The 24141-nt window shown below is 41.7% G+C and overlaps 1 protein-coding gene across 8 annotated transcripts in view; it reads right to left on the bottom strand.

Moving 5' to 3' along the window:
- The window catches only part of TNIK (TRAF2 and NCK interacting kinase), a 401194-nt gene that overhangs the window by 235384 nt on the left and 141669 nt on the right, over window positions 1-24141 (bottom strand). The window lies entirely within an intron of this gene.

Below are 24141 nucleotides of genomic sequence, written 5' to 3'. Positions count from 1 at the left end.
GCATGCTGCGGTTCATGGGGTCACAAAGAGTCGGACACAACTGAGCGAATGAACTGAACTGACTGATAGAAGGACTGGTACATAATCAATACATGATAAGTGACAGTGGGTATTATGCAGCAAAATTTGATTTACTAAAAAAGTCAAATACCTTGACATAGATTCCATTTATCCACTACTACTAACTAGGGCTTCCCTGGTGGCTCAGACGGTAAAGAGTCTGTCTGCAATGTGGGAGACCTGGGTTCGATCCCTGGGTTGGGAAGATCTCCTGGAGAAGGAAACGTCAATCCACTCCAGCACTCTTGCCTGGAAAATCCCATGGACGGAGGAGCCTGATAGGCTACAGTCCATGCGGTCACAAAGAGTCGGACACAACTGAGTGACTTGACTTAGCTAATATTATAAAAGGTCTCTATAGCGAAACTATGTTTTTTTTCAGTAGTCATGTATGGGTGTGAGAGTTGGACCGTTACTAATGCTTAGTGCTAAAGAGTTGACACTATCAAATCATGGTACTAGAGAAGACTCTTGAGAGTCCCTTGGACAGCAAGATCAAACTAGTCAATCCTAAAGGAAATTAACTCTGAATATTTGTTGGAAGGACTGTTGCTGAAGCTAAAGCTACAATCCTTTGGCCATCTGCTGCAGTCAACTCATTGGAAAAGACCCTGAAACTGGGAAAGATTAAAGGCAGGAGGAGAAGGGGGTGACAGAGGATGAGATGATTGGAATGCATCACCAACTCAGTGGACATAATTTGAGCAAACTCTGGGAGACAGTGGAGAACAGAGAAGCCTGGCATGCTGCAGTCCAAGGAGTCGTAAAGAGCTAGACACAACTTAGCAACTGAACAACAACAACAAATAATATTTATGAGCTACCTTTCAGCCTGCCATGGTAAGTTTTTGCTTATAATTTGTCATAAGCTTATCTTTAAAAGAGTAAAGTCTATATTTCACAGAAGATAATGTGTTATACATTTTTCTTCATCTGATACTTTCTAATCCTCATCATTTTAACTGTGGAAGGAATTGCAGCATAAGTTTGAAACTTACACATGAAATGGGAACGGGAAACATGGTGACGAAATACAGTGGACTCTATGGGAAGAGTTATTTCAATGAAAGCAGTCAGACAAGTAGAAGGCAATGGTAAATGATAGAAGGAGTGGTAAATCAAACATGATGACTCCAGGATAAGCCCACAGAACCAAAAATGTCCTGCTCCCTAACTATGTTCATCTATCCATACAACAAACAATTAATTTATTTTATCCATACAATTAATTTAATTCATTTTAATTTACCCATTGGCTTTTTAATCTATGTTCTTTGCTCTATTTTTTTAAACTGTTGTTTTAGAGAATATAATCCATAACCATTCACCATGTATTTAGAGTTAATACTGGTGGCTCAGATGGTAAAGAATCTGCCTGCAATATAGGAAACCTGGGTTCAGTCCCTGGGTAGGGAAGATCCCATGGAGAATGCCATGGACAGAGGAGCCTGATGGGCTACAGTCCATGGGGCACAAAGAATTGGGCACTGCTGAGCGACTTCATGGGAAATAGATGAGGAAACAGTGGAAACAGTGTCAGACTTTATTTTGGGGGGCTCCAAAATCACTGCAGATGGTGACTGCAGCTATGAAATTAAAGACACTTACTGCTTGGAAGAAAAGTTACGACCAACATAGATAGCATATTCAAAAGCAGAGACATTCCTTTGTCGACTAAGGTCCATCTAGTCAAGGCTATGGTTTTTCCTGTGGTCATGTATGGATGTGAGAGTTGGACTGTGAAGAAAGCTGAGCGCCGAACAATTGATGCTTTTGAACTGTGGTGTTGGAGAAGACTCTTAAGAGTCCCTTGGACTGCAAGGAGATCCAACCAGTCCATTCTGAAGGAGATCAACCCTCGGATTTCTTTGGAGGAATGATGCTGAAGCTGAAACTCCAGTACTTTGGCTACCTCATGCGAACAGCAGACTCACTGGAAAAGACTCTGATGCTGGGAGAGATTGGGGGCAAGAGGAAAAGGGGATGACAGAGGATGAGATGGCTGGATGGCATCACTGACTTAATGGACGCAAGTCTGAGTGAACTCCGGGAGTTGGTGATGGACAGGGAGGCCTGGTGTGCTGCGATTCATGGGGTCACAAAGAGTTGGACACGACTGAGTGACTGAACTGGACTGAGCGACTAACACACACTGTACCACTTCACAGAAAATGTAAAAACTCTGCAACCATATATTCCATTTTAAACAACCCCCTGCCCGACCACTGTACTGTACTTTATGTTATGGTTGTTGAATGTGTTGCATCTACATACATTAAAAGCCCTACAAGATAATGATATAATTTTTGCTGTAAATAGTCACATATTTCACTCACATTGACAAGAAAGGTAGTCTTTTTTTAATTTATACAGACATCTATCATAAGAAAGCCTTCTCCAGCGATCAATGCAAAAAATAGAGGAAAAGAACAGAATGGGAAAGACTAGAGATCTCTTAAAGAAAATTAGAGATACCAAAGGAGCATTTCATGCAAAGATGGGCTCAAGAAAGGACAGAAATGGTATGGACCTAACAGAAGCAGAAGATATTAAGAAGAGGTGGCAAGAATACATAGAAGAACTGTACAAGAAAGATCTTCATGACCTGGATAATCACGATGGTGTGATCACTTATCTAGAGCCAGGCGTCCTGGAATGTGAAGTCAAGTGGGCCTTAGAAAGTATCACTACGAACAAAGCTAGTGGAGGTGATGGAATTCCAGTTGAGCTGTTTCAAATCCTGAAAGATGATGCTGTGAAAGTGCTGCACTCAATATGCCAGCAAACTTGGAAAACTCAGCAGTGGCCACAGGACTGGAAAAGGTCAGTTTTCATTCCAATCCCAAAGAAAGGCAATGCCAAAGAATGCTCAAACTACCGCACAATTGCACTCATCTCACACGCTAGTAAAGTCATGCTCAAAATTCTCCAAGCCAGGCTTCAGCAATACATGAACTGTGAACTTCCAGATGTTCAAACTGGTTTTAGAAAAGGCAGAGGAACCAGAGATCAAATTGCCAATATCCGCTGGATCATGGAAACAGCAAGAGAGTTCCAGAAAAACATCTATTTCTGCTTTATTGACTATGCCAAAGCCTTTGACTGTGTGGATCACAATAAACTGTGGAAAATTCTGAGAGAGATGGGAATACCAGACCACCTGATCTGCCCCTTGAGAAATCTGTATGCAGGTCAGGAAGCAACAGTTAGAACTGGACATGGAACAACAGACTGGTTCCAAATAGGAAAAGGAGTACGTCAAGGCTGTATATTGTCACCCTGCTTATTTAACTTCTATGCAGAGTACATCATGAGAAACACTGGACTGGAAGAAGCACAAGCTGGAATCAAGATTGCCGGGAGAAATATCAATAACCTCAGATATGCAGATGACCACCCTTATGGCAGAAAGTGAAGAGGAACTAAAAAGCCTCTTGATGAAAGTGAAAGAGGAGAGTGAAAAAGTTGGCCTAAAGCTCAACATTCAGAAAACAAAGATCATGGCATCTGGTCCCATCACTTCATGGGAAATAGATGGGGAAACAGTGGAAACAGTGTCAGACTTTATTTTTGGGGCCTCCAAAATCACTGCAGATGGTGACTGCAGCCATGAAATTAAAAGACGCTTACTCCTTGGAAGAAAAGTTATGACCAACATAGATAGCATATTCAAAAGCAGAGACATTACTTTGCCAACTAAGGTCTGTCTAGTCAAGGCTATGGTTTTTCCAGTGGTCATGTATGGATGTGAGAGCTGGACTGTGAAGAAGCCTGAGCGCCGAAGAATTGATGCTTTGGCACTGTGGTGTTGGAGAAGACTCTTAAGAGTCCCTTGGACTGCAAGGAGATCCAACCAGTCCATTCTGAAGGAGATCGGCCCTGGGATTTCTTTGGAAGGACTGATGCTAAAGCTGAAGCTCCAGCACTTTGGCCACCTCATGTGAAGAGTTGACTCACTGGAAAAGACTCTGATGCTGGGAGGGATTGGGGGCAGGAGGAGAAGGGGACGACAGAGGATGAGATGGCTGGATGGCATCACTGACTCGATGGACGTGAGTCTGAGTGAAGTCTGGGAGATGGTGATGGACAGGGAGGCCTGGTGTGCTGCGATTCATGGGGTTGCAAAGAGTTATACACGACTGAGCGACTGAACTGAACTGAATCATTTCTGATGTTTTACATTACTTCCTGTAAAATCCAAGTTTCCTTCTCATGGTTATTTCCCTACAGCTCAAAAAACTTTATTTAGAATTTCTTATAACACAGGTCTGCTGGCAATGAAGTCTCTTACGTTTCTGTTTATTTAAAAATATCTTTGCCTCTGTTCACAAAGGATATTTTCACTGGACAAAGATTTCTGGTTTGACAGGGCTATTTTCTCCTCTCTAGAACTTTAACGATATACTTTCCTACTCTCTTCCAGCCGTTATAGCTTCGGATAGGAAGTCCAATCACTTGCGTCAGTTATCCGGTAGGTTCAGTTCCGTTCAGTTCAGTCCTCAGTCATGTCCGACTCTTTGCGCCCCCATGAATCGCAGTACACCAGGCCTCCCTGTCCATCACCATCTCCCGGAGTTCACTCAGACTCACATCCATCGAGTCCATGATGCCATCCAGCCATCTCATCCTCGGTTGTCTCCTTCTCCTCCTGCCCCCAATCCCTCCCAGCATCAGAGTCTTTTCCAATGAGTCAACCCTTCTCATGAGGTGGCCAAAGTACTGGAGCTTCAGCTTTAGCATCATTCCTTCCAAAGAAATCCCAGGGCTGATCTCCTTCAGTACCTATCCGGTAGGTAGTGTGCTGTTTTCCTCTGACTGCCCTCAAGATTTTCTTTTTATCTTCAGTTTTCAGCAACTGGACTATAATGTGCTTTGGTGTATCGTTTTTTGTATTTATCTTGCTTGGGTTTCACAGATCTTTCTGAATCTATAAATTTATGTTTTCAAAAAATTTGACAACTATTTGGCCATTCTCACGTCAACATTATTTTGGGCCCATCTCTCCTTTCCTTCTGGGACATAAAACATATGTTAGACTTTAATATTGTCCCTTAGGGTTCTGTTCAGTTTTTGCAATCCCTTTTTTCTTTTTCTCATCAGGGATGGGTTCTATTGATTTATCTTTACGTCTATTGACTCTCTCTTCCGCTTACTTCCATCCTGCTATTAACTAAGTCCATATGGAGGACTTTTTCGTGTTTCAGATATTGTACTTTTTAGTTCTAAAATTTCCCCTCTGCGCTTTTTCATGTTTTCTACTCTCTTGCTGACATTCCCCATACTTTCATTCATTTGTTACAGGAATATGTTTCTTTATCTCAATTCAAATAGTTTTAAAATCACTGTCTGACAATTTCAACATCAAGATCGTCTAAGGGTTGGCTTCTGACCATTTTCTCTTGAGAATGGGTCATAGTTTTCTGCTTCTTTGAAGGCCAAATAATTTTGGATTTTACACCGAACACTGTGAATGCTACTTTATGAAGACTCCTTTTGTTATATTTCTATGAATAGTATTGATGTTTCTTTTAATGGTAATTAACTTTATTAATCTGAAAACTCTGTCTTGCCTGCTGTAGGTTAAATGTCTCTGAAGTAGTTTTACTTTCACGGTGCTGCTCTGAGTCTGTCCAATACAGGTCAACCGGAGACTTGGGCAAAGTTTACACATACAACCTGGGGCTTCCCTTACCTGACTCTCTTCTTTCTGGTTCCCAACTCTGCTACTTTCAGGTAGCTATGACCACTCCACCTCTGCCCTTTTGTAACCCAGGAAAGAAAGATAACATTTTTCATAATGGGGCTTCAGCTGTTCTGGGCCAGGCAGCAACTGCAGACTGCTTCAGAGTCAAAGCTACAAAGACAGACAGCTTAGCCCTTTGGAATCCCTGCTTTCAGATTCCCCGCTGCTCTACAAAATCCGCCTGTGCTTTTTTTTCCTCTCAAAAACCATCAAGTGCTTCCCCGGCAGCACAGTGGTAAAGAATCCGCCTGCCAGTACAGGAGACACAGATTCAGTCCCTGATTCCGGAAGACCCCACACGCTGTGGAGCAACTCACCCTGTGCACAACTTTTGGGCCTGTGCTCGAGAGTCCAGGAGCCGCAGTTGCTGAAGCCCGCACATCCTAGAGCCTGCGCTCCGCAACAAGAGAAGCCACTGCAATAAGCAGCCCACGAAGGGCAACAAGAGAAGAGAGCCCTCGCCGCAACAAGAGCCCTTGCAGCAACGAAGACCCACCCCAACCAAAAATAAATTAAATAAATAAATAAAATGCTAAAAGTAAGTTATTTTAAAAACCTTTTCAAGTAGCTACTTTTAAAGATTTTTCCTGAGTCATAGTTGTTATCTGTGGAAGATTATTGTGTTCAAATCTCACTCCATCATCCAAGGAGTGGAAACCACAAATATCTCAATTTTTAAAAAACCTCAATTTAAAAAATATGTATGTGATCAAACCTTAAATGGTGAACCATAGGCTGCCACGCCTTTCTTTACCCACTTTCATCTCATTTTACCCAACCCCTACAAGAGTCTCATCATGCTGGGTCTACTTATGATGGCCAGTGAGCATCTTTTACTGTGCATTTCAACTCACCATCAAGCTTTCATTCTTTCATTCAACTCACCATCAAGCTCTATAAGTCTGCTTCCTAAGAGCAGGCTGTGCTTTGCACATAAACCAGATGACTTCAGGTGGCTGAGACACAACATTAAATAGCACTGAATCGCAACTCTTCTGATTCTGTCAAGGAGTAAATCTCAGTTTGGTGCTAATATGTCTTTAACACCTTTCTAATAGTGGCTAATTTCTCCCTTTTCAAACACAGAGAAAAAAGGTCTCATGTGAAGAACCTTCTCCAGGCAATAGCATCTAGCTAGAAAAGAATAACATTATTTTGTTTACACTTAATGCATTTTTAGAGTTACTTTCTATTTGTAGTGATACTGTTTTCCATTTGTGATAATCATATGAAGTTTAATTTTAAAATCAAATTCACAAAAAGTGAATTAATTATAAAATAATAAATGACAGTATGGACATAAATAAGAACAGGAAAAAGATTTATAGTTGAATAGATAATTTCAGTTGCTATAACAGATATTCACCACCACCGCCACCCTCAGTTCAGTTCAGTCGCTCAGTCCTGTCCAACTCTTTGCGACCCCATGAATCGCAGCACACCAGGCCTCCCTGTCCATCACCAACTCCCGGAGTTCACTCAGACTCACGTCCATCGAGTCAGTGATGCCATCTACCACCCTACCCCTTCCCAAAGCTCTGTAGCTCAACAAAACAGAACTTAGTCCATGCTCATGAAAATTCCCAACTGACTGTTCTGATCTATGGTAGCTGTCCACATGTTCATTCAGAGACTAGAAATGACAGCGTCTCTACCAAGGGCGACACATGGATTCTAAGATCACTTTGAGCATGGCTGGCCAGCAGTCAGGGAAGAGAGAGAAAAAGCATTTTACAGAGTACGGCAGATTTTTAATGGCTAGGCTTACAGAAAATACACACCCTTCTGCCCACATTCCACTGGCTAGAACTCAGTCTGTTTGTTGTTGTTTAGGCACTAAGTCATGTCCAACTTTTTTGTGACCCCAAGGACTGTAACACACCGGGCTTCCCTATCCTTCACTATCTCCCAGAGTTTGCTCAAATGTCTGCTGAGTCAGTGATGCTATCCGCCATCTCATCTTGTTTCCCTTTTCTCCTCCTGCCCTCAATCTTTCCCAGCATCAGGGTCTTTTCCAATGAGTTGGGTCTTTGTATCAAGTGGCCAAAGTATTGGAGCTTCAACTTCAGCATCAGTCCTTCTAATGAATACTCAGAGTTGATTTCCTTTAAGATTGACTGGCTTGATCTCCTTGCAGTTCAAAGGAGTCTTCTCCAGCACCACAATTTAAAAACATCAGCTCTTCGGTGCTCAGGTTTTTTTATGGTCCAACTCTCACATCCGTAGATGACTACTGGAAAAACCATAGTTTTGACCATACAGATGTTCTCCAGGCAAGAATACTAGAGTGGGTTGCCACACCCCGCTCCAGGGAATCTTCCTGACCCAGGGATCGAATCCATTTATCTTACATCTCCTGCACTGGCAAGGTGGGTTCTTTAGCACTAAGGCCACCTGGGAAGCCAGGAAAATGGGTCTAACTCTATGACAAGGAGAAAGAGGGTTTGGGGTTGTGGTGAGCAGAAAGTTTAGGAAACTCCACTGAAGTTTAGGAAACTCTGTAACAGGGTATGTTCCTTCAAAGCAGAGGACAGAAGGGAGTCACCCTGTCTCGGAAATCTCCCTTTTGTAAGGATGACTCCTGATATGAATGCCTCTGCTTCCTACTCACCTTCCAGCCCCCAGTGTTAGGCTTCCTCCCAAGAAATACAGAGACAGACAGGTGGTCCTCTTTACCCCACTTCAGCAGACTTCTTTCCACACAGGAACTTGGGATGCTCGCTTCTGCTTCAAGTTGCTCAAGGTTCCTGTCCTCCCATTTCTCTCCTGCTGCTGCTAAGTCGCTTTAGTCGTGTCCAACACCGTTTCTCCTAGCAGTTGGATACTCACAATTTACTAACCCTGACTCTCACCATCTCCACAAAGTCTTTCCTTTCCAATAGTCCAATTAGCTAACCTGAAAAAGTAACCAGTGTTCATGTCAATTGAAAGAGCTTCCTCCTCGCCCTCCAGGGAAATTAAGAACATTTTTCACAGCTGCTTCCTGGAGCCCAGGACGTTTCCAGTGTGACCGAGGGCAGGCTACAACTGTGGCTCCTGCCTGCACTGCCTTGGACTAGGGAGGGAGGGATCCCCATCGTGCAAGGTGGCACCTTCCTGATGGGGTAGCTGTGATTCCAACAACCCCACTCCTAGGGTATTTGGCCTGTTCTGATTTGGCCACTCCCTCAGGTAAGAAAGGGCTTCCTGGTGGCTCAGATGGTAAAGAATCCCCCTGCAGTGCAGGAGGTTTGATCAATGCAAGGTTCGATCCCTGGATCAGGAAGATTCCCTAGAGAAGTGAATGGCAATTGACTGGAGTACACTTGCCTATACAAGAATACTGAAGTATTCTTGTCTCGGAAGTCCCATAGACAGAGGAGCCTGGTGGACTACAGTCCATGGGGTCACAAAGAGATGGACAAAACTGAGTGACTAACACTTTCACTTTTTTTTTCCATGTAAGAAAGGGTGCCTGCTCTTTAAAAGCAGGACACGCCTCCTTTATGATTTTTCTTTGACCTCTGCAGATCACAGAGGACCTCATTCAGGGTCTGAGTCCTCTGTTTAGGCCCAGTAAATGTAACTGAATCAATTTCAAATTACTGATTCATCACCATTGAGAAATTAGCAGTCATTTAAATTGTGTCCTACATCTTCCTTAAAAACAGTATTTTTAAACAATTAAGAACAATAAGTGTCCAAACTTTGCTCATTCTCAAAATGCTATAATTTAAGAGTCAATGCCTCACACTTGTCAGAGCACAGTGGAAGGCCCCCATGGATGCTGGTCTTCACTTGGACATGACCGATGCTTGACCCTCGCTATTTTAAATTCATGAACTGTTGGCAGAGTGCATCAGCAAATATTAATCTCTATAAATATGCTTCAGAAGAGAAGCAGCCATTGTAATAAATTGCTCTTTCAAAAGTGTATCAATAAAATATCATGTCAATGGAGAAGCCTTCTAATACTGCATCCTAAACCCATCCTCCACACACTCACGCAAACCCTTTTAAGAAAATATGTAGACTACCTAGATTCAGAGATAATTTGAAGATTCCCTGCAAGGTTTTGTTTGCTTGTTACATCGATTTTAAGAACAACTCCATCTAAGCGGTCTTCTCAGCTGCCTCGTCTGTTCCACAGAGCAAGGGGTGCTGGTGCCAGAGATTTGAATCCGGGAGTCACCACTTTTGAGCCATGAGATTTGGAGTAGGTCAATTCACGTAATATTTAGGATTTGTCTTAAAATTCTCTACCCCACAAACAAAAGGGAAGTGGAGGTGGTGACACAGTAGGTGAAACAGGATGGCCAAAATACAGACGATTTATAAGATCGTTGATATAAGTAATTCATTCTATCTTTAATGTTTGTTTGAATTTTTACAACTAATTTTCAAAGGACACTTTTATAATTATCTGGAGCATTTTGATGCTTTTGAACTGTGGTGTTGGAGAAGACTCTTGAGGGTCCTTTGGACTGCAAGGAGATCAAACCAGTCAAAGCTAAAGGAAATCAGTGCTGAATATTCATTCTATTGGAAGGACTGATGCTGAAGCTGAAACTCTAATACTTTGGCCACCTGATTCAAAGAACTGACCTATTGGGAAAGACCCTGATGCTGGGAAAGATTGAAGGCAGGAGAAGGGGATGACAGAGGATTAAATGGTTGGATGGCATCACAACTCAGTGGACATGAGTTTGAGCAAGCTCCAGGAGTTGGTGATGGACAGGGAAGCCTGGCATGCTGCAGTCCATGGAGTCACAAAGAGTCAGACACGACTGAGTAACTGAACTGAACTGACTGAGAACGTAAATAATTTTCCAAGTCCTTTTACAGAACAATTTTCTCATCTATTATAGAGATAAATGGTAGTGAACACACAGGGAATTCTATCCTTCCTCTGCAGAACAATCTCTTTTCGGCTTCCCTCTTCTCAGAGGTTAGTGTTACAACAAGATCTTTACTTTTTTCCCTTCTACCGTTCAGCTGTTCAGACCTAGGAAGGAATCAGATTCCCTGACATGCATTTCACTGAAGTCCTTGCCGCTTACAAGCCAGCATAGATGCTAGGTGTCTGGACACAGCTATAATTAAGAGTCACTCTCAGTGTCTGCTCTGAGATTCCAGCCCCTTTCCAAAAGGGGAGCAACTGGAGGCGGGAGGAGGAGAGGAACAGGGAAGGGATGTACCGCATTCCGTTTCAAGCGCCAACACAACTATGTTTTTCTATCATTGACTCTTCAACATCTGGAGATGCCATCCCCATAGAGAGAGCAGGCAAGCAAGGTGATGTGTTGGCTCGGTAAATACTTTTCTTTTCATCCTCACCTCTACTTTCACATGTAAGCAATGCACTGAGGAAAAAAAAAAAAGATGATTTCCTGCTTGAGCTCCACTGGCACCAACATAAACTGCTGGTTTCCTCCAAGTTATATTAATATAACTGACTCACGTGATCCTTGTCAGGGCTGCCTATGATAAGGTCAAAACTGTGGATCGGGGGAGGGCTATTTGAAGCACTTTCCCCTCCAATCATCAATTTTTACTTGAATACCAAGGAAATCTGGACATCTCTTTTATTACTGACAGATCATATAAAATTCAGAGACTGTTTTCCATCACATCTTTGAGAAAAAAGGAACTCTGAATATAATTTTATTACTTCTTTCATATGTCTTCATCAGCTAATTTAAACTGAATCTGTTCTTTCAAATCATTTTTAAGTGTAAAAAACTGAAATTAGTTTGAATTTTATGTTAAAAATTTAATAACGACCACTAAAGTAAAGGTTAAAAATACATTTAAAACCAGCTAATTTCAGCATCAGAGGAAGAGAAAGTATATAATGACAGTTCTAATTATTGCATTCTCTTGTTTGTGCTTCTGAAGAGTAGCAATTAAGTCTCTACTTAACACTTGTGTGGAAAGACTTAGTTTCTGCACCTGCCAAACAGATACTGTGTTATTTCCTCCAGGTACAGAGAGGTCTAGCTCCTTACACTTTAGACAGGGGGTCAGCCTGGTAAATGCAAACTGTTTCAAGAGTAGCAGTGTCTCTGATGATTTAGGGTGGCCTTCATCCAGCTCTTAGTTTCCATTCTATACAAACAAGTACAAAATTATCCTCCTAGCCTCTACCAAAAATCAATACAGACTAACGTGTCTGTTGATTTCCATCCAAGCAGTACATAGGGACCAAGTGTAGTTTTTGAGGTCTAGAACATGGGCATTCACTGTCTGGGTCTTGGGCAAGCCCCTTCCTCTGAATCTCTCATTCTCTGCCTCTTTCTTAGGACATTTATTGTGAAAACACTTTGTAAAATTTAAAGGATTCACTCATGCAACTTTAATGGGTCAACAGTGTGTCAGTGGTACAGCATTCTCTGTTGGCAGTTACACAGTATAGCCATGCTCTCTGGTATCACAGAGAATGCTATATAGTTTTGCTTCTCTGAAGTATATAGGCATTCTATTAGGAATAGACATCATATTTTGATGGCTGTAAGAGAGAGATTTTTCTCAGGAAGAGATGGGGGGAAATACCTCACATTATTTCTGTAAAAGAGATGTTGTTTCCTTACAGAACTTGGAAATACATTGCTTTAAAGATGATGCTGGGAAAAAAATGGTGAGAAGAACTCTGTACTTTCAGTGAAAATGATGATGGTGAAAGAAATACTGCTGCAGGCTGGTAAAAACCACACTGCACACTGATACAGCCCTCAAATAGCCACACTTTTCTGAAAGAAATGACTGCTGTTCTTTCTAATAACGGCAGAAAATATTATAATTAATTAAAAAGAAATAGCTAAGTGCACATCCTTCTTACTAGTCTCTAAACCACAAATGTTCATCTAAGTCTCTGCGCCATGCATAATGCTAGGCAGAAACAGTAAGAAGATGAATAGGATACTTTTTTTTGTCAATCAGTACCTTGACGTTTTTAATGCCTTAAAGCTATATTTTCTTGGCGCTTCCTTCGTTCTTACAGTAACCAAGAGCACTGAGTTAATAAATTCTAGATGTCAGCAACTATCAAAATAATACTTGATTCAGGCAAGAATTCACAATGGATGTCAAAACCACTGGGTCAAGGTTTGGAAGGAAACACGGGAGTCACATGATTCTCAAAGTCTTATCCCACAGGTTACTTATTAACTATAAAAAGGAAAAAGAGAAATCTTGGCAATGGGGAAATCTAGTGGCTACTAATTTAACCGAGAGATAAAACTCAGCACCACCAACAATGGGACTAGCATTATGTGACTCTTCATATGATGCAATAGGAAGGACAAAAGACTATTTACGTGATAGTCTCGAAAAATTAAATGGAATCTAATTATAAGGAAGTAAGCAGACAAATCCAGATTGTGGAACATTCCACCAAAAAACTGGTGAGAACTTTTTCAACACCACACTGCAGTGTTATAAAAGACAAAAAAAAAAAAAAAGTGGAGAACTATTTCAGATTTACTGTTGTTGTTGTTAAGTCGCTTCAGTCGTGTCCGACTCTGTGCAACCCCATAGACGGCAGCCCACCAGGCTCCGCATCCCTGGGATTCTCCAGGCAAGAACACTGGAGTGGGCTGCCATTTCCTTCTCCACTGCATGAAAGTGAAAAGTGAAAGTGAAGTCGCTCAGTTGCGTCCGACTCTGCACAACCCCATGGACTGCAGAGCACCAGGCTCCTCCGTCCATGGGATTTTCCAGGCAAGAGTACTGGGGTGGGGTGCCATCGCCTTCTCCGTATTTCAGGTTAAAGAAGACTAAAGCAAGAGAACAACTAAAGGCAACACAAAATCCTTGATCAAACCAAAGAGTTGTACAGATAATTATCTGAACCACTTGGGAAACCCAAATAAGGACTGTGTATTAAGTGGCAATATTATGTTACACAGTGTCAAATTCCTTGGTACCTTGGAATTTGGTACCTCAAATTCCTATGGTTTCGTGGTTACACAGAGATCCCTCCTTGTTTTTGATGATAATGCTGAAGCATTGGGGTTGAAGGACCATGGTGCTGCAACTTATTTTCAAATGGTTCAGGAAAAAAAACATGTGTGAATGTACATCCATATACATGAGAAGAGACACAAAGCAAAATTGGTAAATCAAGATGAAAAGTGTGCATTGTACTATGCACAGCTCTTCTGTTTAATCTGAAACTTTCCATTAAAAAAAGTGGGGGAGGGAGATTCAAGAGAGAGGGGACATCTGTACACCTATGACTAATTCATGTTGATGTGTGACAGAAATCAAACCAATATTGTAAACCAATCATTAATCAGTTTAAAATAAAATCTTGTTTAAGTGGGGGGAAATTTTTAAAATAGCATCTTGCTGAGCGTGGGTTACAGTTGTAGGTCACAGAAATCAGAAATGCTGAGGAACCGCCTGGATGAAGTCTATGCTCTTGGCCACACAAGCTCCTCTGTGACAGGTGGGCCTCATCAGAGTGATGGGACAGTGCCCAGGTTCATCCCTCCTTTAAAACATTTCAAGATGCTTCAACTGCCACACCAGAAGACAGTCATCCATCTGATTATACCTACAGACTTAAAAAACAATTATGCTTCCAAAAGAACACCTTCTCACTTATTTAGGCCAATGTAAATCCCATGAACAGAAGAGCCTGGCAGGCTGTGGTCCATGGAGTCGCAAAGAGTGAGATATGACTTAGCAACTAAAATAACAACAAAACTTGTGCAAATTCTACAATTGTATAGTATGCAATGCTCAGTCACCCACTTAGAGGACAGTGTTGGCAGAGCTTTGGTACAAGGTGGGTGAGTGTGCCTGTATCCTCAAATGTAGTCCAAACTGAGCCCTGGCTGCGGTGGGAACCTAAATATTAAACTTTAAAATATTCTTTTGAATTATGAATTCTCTGCTGAATAGTCAGTAACAAATGCCTTAAAATTCTGGCAGAAGTCCCACATAGGAATGAATATGTTTTAAAGGAAAGTCGTGAATTCTTTGTAAATAACCTTTTGGTATCTAAAGAGAACAATCAAAGGATGTGCTGTGTACATACCTTTCACCCTCTCCCTGCCCTCTCATAAAGCCCTTTGCTCTTGCAGAAGACACTGAGATATTTCCATCCCACGGTCTCCATCTCATCCACCATCCGCTTCACATCTGGACCAAATCTCTTTTTGCTCAGGCCATTTGGATTCCTTCTTATTATCAACCAGTCTTTCCAGTTGGTCTGCTGCTGCTGCTAAGTTGCTTCAGTCGTGTCCGACTCTGTGCGACCCCATAGACAGCAGCCCACTAGGCTCCCTCGTCCCTGGGATTCTCCAGGCAAGGATACTGGAGTGGGTTGCCATTTCCTTCTCCTTCCAGTTGGTCTACATGATGGAAAGTCAAATTTGGCTAACAAAGTGATTGTTCTTCTTTACAGACTGTCTTGTACTAACATTATAACAAGCTACCTTAATAATAGGTAGTGGAGCTAACACCAATCAACACCAAATTCATTAAGTCAAGCAAATTTTCTGTTTATCACGCAGCTCAAAAGCAATATTCCTATTTAAATTGAGGAGGATCAAAATGCCCCTTCCCTCATCGTTCATTGTTCAATAATAAAAAGTAAAGAGGTACTACTGGGACAAAAATTGAAACTGGAGACAGTGAGCCCTCCTCCTCCACTCTTTCATTCCCAAATTCCAGACTCTGTATTTGGCCTAATGTATTTAAATTAATAATCTGTGGTGTTTTATAACTTATATTTAACATTATGAAACACATTCCAGGTATCAAAGAATCTGATATCAGTGCAGAACTGGAACATAGACTTTCACTCAATGTAAGTAAAAATATTTTTTGACAGTCCAACACACATCTTTACTTTCTTAAATATATAAATATAGAATACATAACATTTCAAAACATTCTGATTATAGGGCTAAATGCTTGAACTTGGGGCATTATATGGACATGACTTTGAGCAAGCTCCAGGAGATGGTGAAGGACAGGGAAGCCTGGCATGCTGCAGTCCATGGGGTCACAAAGAGCTGGACGCGACTGAGCAGCTGAACAATGGTGCAAACTTCATGCAAAAAGCTTAGAATTAGGTACCCCCAGGTTCAACTCATACATTTTTCCTTTGCTATCTCCTGTCTGTCTAATGTGTGTTGAACTATGCTAAGATTAGCTCTTCCAAAGTTAGCACGTGCAAGTAAATCCTCTAAACACGGATCCTGGCTCCACCTGAGTCTGGCAATGAGAATGTCATTGCTAGCCTTTGGTCTTATCCCAGGAGGGAGCTAACCAAGACCTGCAGGATAATGCAGAGGGTAGACTAGATTGTGCAGAGCCACCTGGAAGAGTCGATCAATATGGACTAATCTCTCAGTTGAGGCAGTCCCAGGAGGAAGCAGGACCTGAGCTGGACCTTGAAGGAGGGGAATCCAGAGCAGAATCAAGGTAAGAGAAATGCAAAAGGATGGGCAGAAAGAATACAGCATGGGATGTCCTCAGGGAAGCGAGACAACCCAGTCTGATGAGCACAAGGAGTGGGAAAAGAATTCTTGCTTCATATGAAAGCTCTACCGGGAAAGAATGGCAATGGGGCTAAGGATGGGGCCACGGGCAAACTTAAGTAAGAAAGGGGCTTGGGAACGTCAGCAAACACTAGGTGACAGCAGTCTTGATCTAAGAGAGCTAAATGTGACCTTGCTCTGATGTGGCCATTATACAGTACAGATGATTTTTTGTTTTTCTTCATTCTGTTCAATCAGACCACTAAGAAAAAGGCCTCACCGAGCAGAAACCTGGAAATTCATCTGGAAATGTTTCAACAGCTTTGCATCACGGGTCTGATAGTATGGGGTAGAAAGCAACATTAAAATAGGAAGGCAGGTTACAGATGCTAGCTGTGCCCCTCAGTTCAGTTCAGTTCATTCGCTCAGTCGTGTCAACTCTTTGCGACCCCATGGACTGCAGCATGCCAGGCTTCCCTGTCCTTCACCAACTCCTGGAGTTTACTCAAACTCACGTCCATTGAGTTGGTGATGCCATCCAACCACCTCATCCTCTATCATCTCCTTCTCCTCCTGCCTTCAATCTTTCCCAGCATCAGGGTCTTTTCAAATGAGTCAGCTCTTCACATCAGGTGGCCAAAGTATTGGAGTTTCAGCTTCAACATCAGTCTTTCCGATGAATATTCAGGACTGATTTACTTTAGGATGGACTGGTTGGATCTCCTTGTAGTCCAAGGGACTGTCAAAGAGTCTTCTCCAACACCACAGTTCAAAAGCATCAATTCTTTGACACTCAGCTTTCTTAATAGTCCAACTCTCACATTCATATATGACTACTGGAAAAACCACACCCTTGACTAGACAGACCTTTGTTGCCCCTCGGGCCATGCTAAATGACTTGTTGTCAGATTTAAAGCAGAAAAAATAATCTAATGAAACTGTTAAAATCTTTCCATTTCAGTGATCAATGGGAGACTGTTGGACGTTGGACTCAATTTAAACCAAAAAAAAGAAAATTATTTTTGGCTGCCAAGTGTCTCACTCAAGTGGATTTTCATGAAACAGTGAAATGACAGGGCCTAAATGTAAATACCACCAAAGCCCAGGAAGCTGGAAAGAAAAACAACCAGTAGGGAAAATCTGCTGCTGGTGGTCAGACCCAGCAGCACTGATGCCCAGCAATTCCATGCTCAGCTTCACTTGAAATAACAAACTCTTTAACGAGGGAAGGTTTGTGTGCTCTGCTGTCATGGTGATGGGGAAATCTCTGCCAGCAGCACGGGGAACTGACTGGGCAGATTTAACAGACACTAGCCCTGGGAATAAAGTCCAAACGTGCTTCATGTTGGAGGGAGGTACATTTGTGTATCTTCAGAAGAAAGACCGACAGTGGGATTCACAGCCACAGTCAGAGGTCAGCTAGAAAAAGAGCAGCTTGTGTCAAAAACATCTGCCCTAATACCAATCTTCCTTTGCATAAGCCTCCAAACCCTGCTTCCTCTTTCATTCTTTTGGCCTCTGAATTATTCAGACACAGAAATCTAAGCGTAATGGTGGGACAAGGGTATGATAGGTACAGACTTTGCTCTCGGGGGCTATCTCTATAGGAAGAAGCTAGAAAACTGGAAGAGCCTGGCAGGCCACAGTGATTAATCCAAACTCTGCTTCCAGGCTCATCTATATCAACCAGGAGGGAAGGTTTCTTCTTAAATACTCCCAGGTCTGGAGACCACACACACATTCCATGCTCACTTACTCTCCAGCGTCAAGAAGTGGCTTATGATATATGACTAACATACTTTCTCTCCGCTCAATTGACTTACAAATCTAATTTAATGTGTTTAAAACAATTAAAAAGTTAGAAACCATGGAATGTTTTTCTTTTGTTGCTGTTATTACTGTTGAGCTTGCTTTCTTTTTACTACCAGCAGCTCCAACTCCAGACCACAAAGCAACCTGTGAAACTCAACCTTCTTTCTTTTTAAGTCTTCATAGAAAGTTATTCTTTCTGGAAAAAGAAGGGAATGATAGTTTACTGAATGAGTACAATCACCTCCAACTGAGTATAAATGGCTATGATGTCAATGGTGTAGAGCCATTGTGGTCTGGGGACCTGTGAGGGTCTCTGAGATCCTCTGGGGCAGAGGAGAGGGGAGGTGCATGAAGTCAAACCATCCAAGGTATAACTTGTCTCTGTATACTCACTTCCTCCATGATCATACAACGGAGTTTTTCAGAGGCTACATCCCTCCAGATGACACCATCACTCTGCTGTTAGTGAAATAGGTGCCTGTAGATTCTCGTACTTTAAAAACTTCTCATTTTATCAATTTCCATTTTTTGATAACACAATAAGCATCGATAGTTATAACTCATATAAACAAAAGATTTGGGGCGACTTCTCAAGTGGTCCAGTGGTTAAAATCCTCCTTGCAATGCAGTGGACACAGATTTGATCCCTGGTTGGGGAACTGAGATCCCACATCGGTGGGGCAACTAAGCCCCCTTACCACAACTACAGAGTTCGGGAGCCCACAGCCCCGACGAACAGCTAGAGCGCCAGGAGTGCCACAACAAAGATCCAGTACAGCCAAAGCAAAATTTTTTTTAAGGTTTTTGGAGTCCTCAATAACTTTTAAGAGTATAAAAGGATCCTGAAATTTTACGAGCAGTACAAGTCTTACTAAGAGAACTCTTCCATTCAGAATCTAAATAATAACTTGGTAACAGTGTCACACAAGCAGCTGGGTGTTTAAAAATAAAAAAAGGTAAACATCCTTTGACTTTTTCCTTTAAGTGGTAGAATTCCAGTGATCTCCAGCTCTTCCCAATAGTTTGGCTTTTTCCTTGCCTGGGACTGTTTGCTTTTTCTCCTCTTGGAGAGAAGGCATTCAGCTAATTCACCAACCACTGTTCCTCCTTTCTGTTTTTACAAATAAATCCTTTTCCTGAAATGCCATCCACATGGTCACGCACTGAGGTTCTAAATCACATATCTCCTTGCCTATTACTTAACTTCTCCCCATTGTAATGATCACCTTTACTTCTTGACTCATTTTTGATGATTATTTCACGATCTATCTGTTCTTTTTAAAATGTAAAGTGATCTATCACAAAAGATACACATTACTGTCTCTCCTAGAATGTCTTTCTTGTAGCTCCCTGCCTGGCAAACTAAAAGGTTCCCTTGCACAGCCCTACCCTCTATCTGGTCAGCTTCTTCCTGCTCCACAGACCGTGGGTCAGGGTTTGATGGAATACAGCCTTGCTGAACTACAGCTTTTGTTTACATACCAGGTTTCAACTACCATGACTGTGAGACTTTTCTTTTTCTTTCCATTATAAATAGCATAGGAAACACGTTTGAGGACTAAATCAATGAATGAATATAGAACTGTAAATTTAGAAATAAAGAATCTGAGAAAGAAAAGGGGAAGCAAGTGAGCAAACTAACAAAGCTACACAATTACTACTTATGGTGCATTAAATCTGGTTCTGACTTTCCTGAAGGCTAAGAGAGAAGGCTAAGAGAGAAAAAGGGTCTGACTTCATCTGTTCCCTTCCCTCATCTAGTAAAATAGGTATTTAATAAATACTCCTCGTAAACTGATGCTTCTTCTCAAGGGATAAAGTCTGAGCTTTCTGTTCAACGATATATTGAGCATCACTCAAGATGTGGCTCAAGGCAGGTGGGATTTCTTCCAAAGGAAACCTCTTCTAAGGACAGAATCGAGCTTCGGACTCTCCATATTACAACTTGCAGGATGAATTTAATGATAAAAATAAAGTTACTTCACCAAGGGAAATGTAATATACCTAAAGGAATTCAGTTTATTAGAGGAAATGCATCGAGCTTAGAAAAGTGAGATAAATTGCCAGGATGGAAAGAAAGAAATTTCATTTAATTACTTTCATTTTTTGTATGACAATTTTTCTCAATTCGTTTTACTGTTCTGTACTATTATTAAGCCATCTCAGGTTATATATTAATATTTATTATTTAAATAAGGCTTGCCTTTTCAAGCATTATAGTACAAAGTCTACTAGTCCCTCATCTTATATGTTGATAAGCTGAGGGGGAGAAAGCTGAGGCCACTCTTCAAAATGGCTGCCACATGCAAAAAGCACAAATATTTACCTTTTTATTTTCTTCCAGGAAGATATCAAGCACATATAAAGCATGGGTTCTACCCAATACCACCCAACCATCATGATGATTCCCCAGAGGTGTATATCTTTTCAACTCAAAAATAGTGACCCTCAAATCTCAATATCCACTCACATGAAAATTTTGGAAGGGGGGTTAGTGGTGAGAATGTAATAGAAAGATATATTGCAAACTTTATTCACAAATAAAAAAGCGTGTTCTGACAGCAAAGAAAACTTTTTTCAGCTCGGGCACTTTCTCACTCAAACCTTTGTAATATGAGAGAAGGAGAACTCAGATCATAGTACATGATGAGATCCTTTTCTGCTAATTAATATTCTGTGCAAGGTGTCTATGTGACATTTTATTATCATCATTCACTGCCTTGAAAATGAGCTGTATTCCTTCTGCAGACTTCCCAGAAAATTCTAGGGAAAACAGAAGAAATCAATTCCCTAAGTAAGCACCTACTATGTACTAGGAAGGGCTTCCCATTGGCTCAGTGGGAAAGAATCTGCCTGCCAATGCAGGACACACAAGTTTGGCCCCTACGACAGGAAGAGCCCCTGGAGAAGGGAATGGCAACCCACTCCAGTATTCTTGCCTGGAGAATCCCACAGACAGAGGAGCCTAGTGGGCTTCAGTCCATGGGGTTGCAAAGAATCAGACACAACTGATCGACTAGGCACACACAGACATGTGCTAGGCACACAGCACATATATTCATCTCAGTTCTCCTAACCATCTGGGAAGTATGTCTCACCTTCCGTGGTCCATAGATGAAGAGAACAATGCTCATCACAGTTAGATAACAAACTCAAAGTCATACAGAGAAGTAAAGGGAAACCAGCATTTGATTCCAGGTCTATCTGAATCCAAGACTCGTGTTGCTTCCTCTATACTAGGCTGCCTTCTGGAAGCAATCTCTTAATATCAAGAATCTTCCCAGTGCCAGCTAAAAGTTGTCACTTGCCATCTGGTTCTACAAGAATGAAGTCATTAGCCACTGCAGCGGCTGACCTTCAACACACCCTGAAAGGAGTTCAGGATGGAGATCATGAATGTGGTACTCCATGCTCTGGGAAAAACTGGTAGGATAGGCCTTCAGATAGATATTTTCAGAAGATGCTATGAGCCCAATTTCTTGCACCTTCTCATACCTAAAAAAGCATGAAAATCATTAATGGAGACATCTGCTCCTCATGACTAGAGCAACCTTCTACCAAAATATGTGCCTGACTGCACATACACCCCTTCACTAAAATCACATATATGCTGACCGCCTGCCTACCTCTTTGGAGCAGTTCTTCATTGTTATCTGAGAGGCTGTCTCCCAGGATATAGTCCTCATTTTGCCCTAAATAAAACTTAACTCAAAACTCTCACATTGTGCTTTTCTTCAGTCAACGCAAACAACCAAATGTGAGACTGCTGACACCAGCTGACCTAGAAATACTGATCGCAAAGGTTCTCCAAGCATTTCCCCCCTGGCTTTCCCTGCGATGTTAATCTGTTCTGTTAAATAGAACAATGCACCAATAATACCTTTTCTTTACAAGGGAATTTAGAGAGCAAAACCTATCATTTATATTTTGCTCCTTCCTCATCATCTTTGCTATAATTTAGATAAGCAAAAGCATAGCCACTTAGATTTATTTTTATAGCTGGGTTGGAAGAGGCAGGAGAAATTTTAGCAATTGAAGATACACGAGAGGCCAGGAAGTGCCAGAGCCCGCAAGAGTCCATGTGACTTCCCCCAGAGCATGGCAAGGGAAGGTGCCCACACACTGTTGACGGGGACTCTACATGAATTCAGCCCTTCCCTCAGGAAGCTGCCTGCCCACCCGCCACCCACTGGGCCGTGGGGAAAGGAAGAGGGAGCAGAGGCGCTTTGTCACAGTGACCTGCATGCCCTCAGCTGTCCCCAAAGGCTGCTCCAGATCAAAAGGCATATCTGATTTTTAAAATGAATGCACCATAGGAAATGTGCTACACTTAAAATATATTTTTATAAAAGACTGGAAGGAAATACATCAAAAGGGTAATAATAGATTATACCTGGATAGTGGGGTTACCAACTGTGCATTCCTTCCATATTTTTCTTCTTTATCCAAAATTATCAGAAAATGTTATTTTTCTAGTAAGAAAGATCTATGTAACTGTATGTAGATAGCATTTTAAATATTTCCATTTTCAAATTAAAAAAAAAAAAAAGACTAGAAGGCAGTGGCTTAACTACACAGAATAGCTGCTCTGTGACAGGCCCCCCCACCCCGCAAACAGAGGTCATTCAGAAGATTTAACTACTACAGGCACAAAACACCTAAGACATATGTGCCCAAATTGCCCTGTTCTTGGCGGGTATCCAATGGGTCAATCTCCTTAACTGAATGCTTTCAATCTTTTGTGCCAGGACTCGTCTTTTAACAGGGGTCTCCTTCCTGTTTTATTGTCAATTTTCAAATTTCTAAATTATATCCAGTAAACTTACTAGTCTTCTTCATCTCTGGAGTTGAAATTTAATAAACTGCCCCAATTTTTTTTCAGCAGGAATGGCACAATTCCCAGCTCATTCATTCTGCAGCATCACCTGTGTGTCTCTGACAACATTAACTACTTCGGCTTTCACAAGATGCATACTCCTGAATTCTGGTTTATGGCCAAAACCCAGCAGCTCCCATGTGAGCACTTCCGTGAGTCTCCATGGCAATTACTAATGCTTAAAGGCGAGGGTACCGACCACAGAGTACCATTAAATGTACTTCTGAGCCTCAAGACCTGTGTGTGCTTCACTTCTCCATGTGGATCCTGAATGCTCCCAGCATGCTACACAGAATAAGAAATTACATTTCATGGAAACTGCTTTGCAATAACAAAGACAGTGTTTTGAAAATGAAGGAAGTAAAAATACAAATGTTTAGAAACTACTCAAGAGATTTTTACCAGCAGGTAATTTATAAATTCAAAACCAAGAATATTGCCTTCAAGGATTCCAGCTTGTCCAATTTTGACAAATTTACCTTTGCCATTATTTGTGGTACTGTTTACCAAATTTTAGTTCAGGGGGAAAAAAAAAAAGCTAGAATTACATTATAGCTAAAAATCAGAGAACAGCAGAGCTGCAAGGGAATTTAAAGATCTTCAACCTGCTCATTCTAAAGATTAGGGAAATTGTGAATTTAAAATGTAGAGAGAGGTGATCCAGTGGATAAGAATCTGCCTTGCAGGGAAAGCGGGTTCAGTTCCTAACTGGGGAACTAAGATCCCACACCCAGTGGAGCAACTCAGCCCACATGCCACAACCAAGACTCGACAGAGTCGAATAAAGATATGTATTTTTTAAATGTGGAGAGATGGTGGTAGTGACTTTAGTCGCTAAGTCATGTCTAACTCTATGTGACCTCATGGACTATAGCCTGCTGGGTTCCTCTGTCCATGGGGTTTCCCAGGCAAGAATACTGAAGCGGCTTGCCATTTTCTCCTCCAGGGGATCATCCTGATGCAGGGATGGAGCCTGGGTCTCCAACCCTCCAGCTTGGCAGGCGAATTTTTTACCATTGAGCCACTTGGGAAGCCCATGTGGAGAGATACTCCACTGTATATATGTAGGAACTCTGCCAGTGTTATGTTGGCAACTGGATGGGAGGGGACTTTGGGGGAGAGTGGACACATATACATGTATGGCTGAGTCATTCTGCTCTGCACCTGAAATTATCACA

This window comes from Ovis aries, chromosome 1, assembly GCF_016772045.2.
Source record: "Ovis aries strain OAR_USU_Benz2616 breed Rambouillet chromosome 1, ARS-UI_Ramb_v3.0, whole genome shotgun sequence".
Classification (NCBI taxonomy): domain Eukaryota; kingdom Metazoa; phylum Chordata; class Mammalia; order Artiodactyla; family Bovidae; genus Ovis; species Ovis aries.
This window is presented reverse-complemented; position numbering and strand designations above follow the sequence as displayed.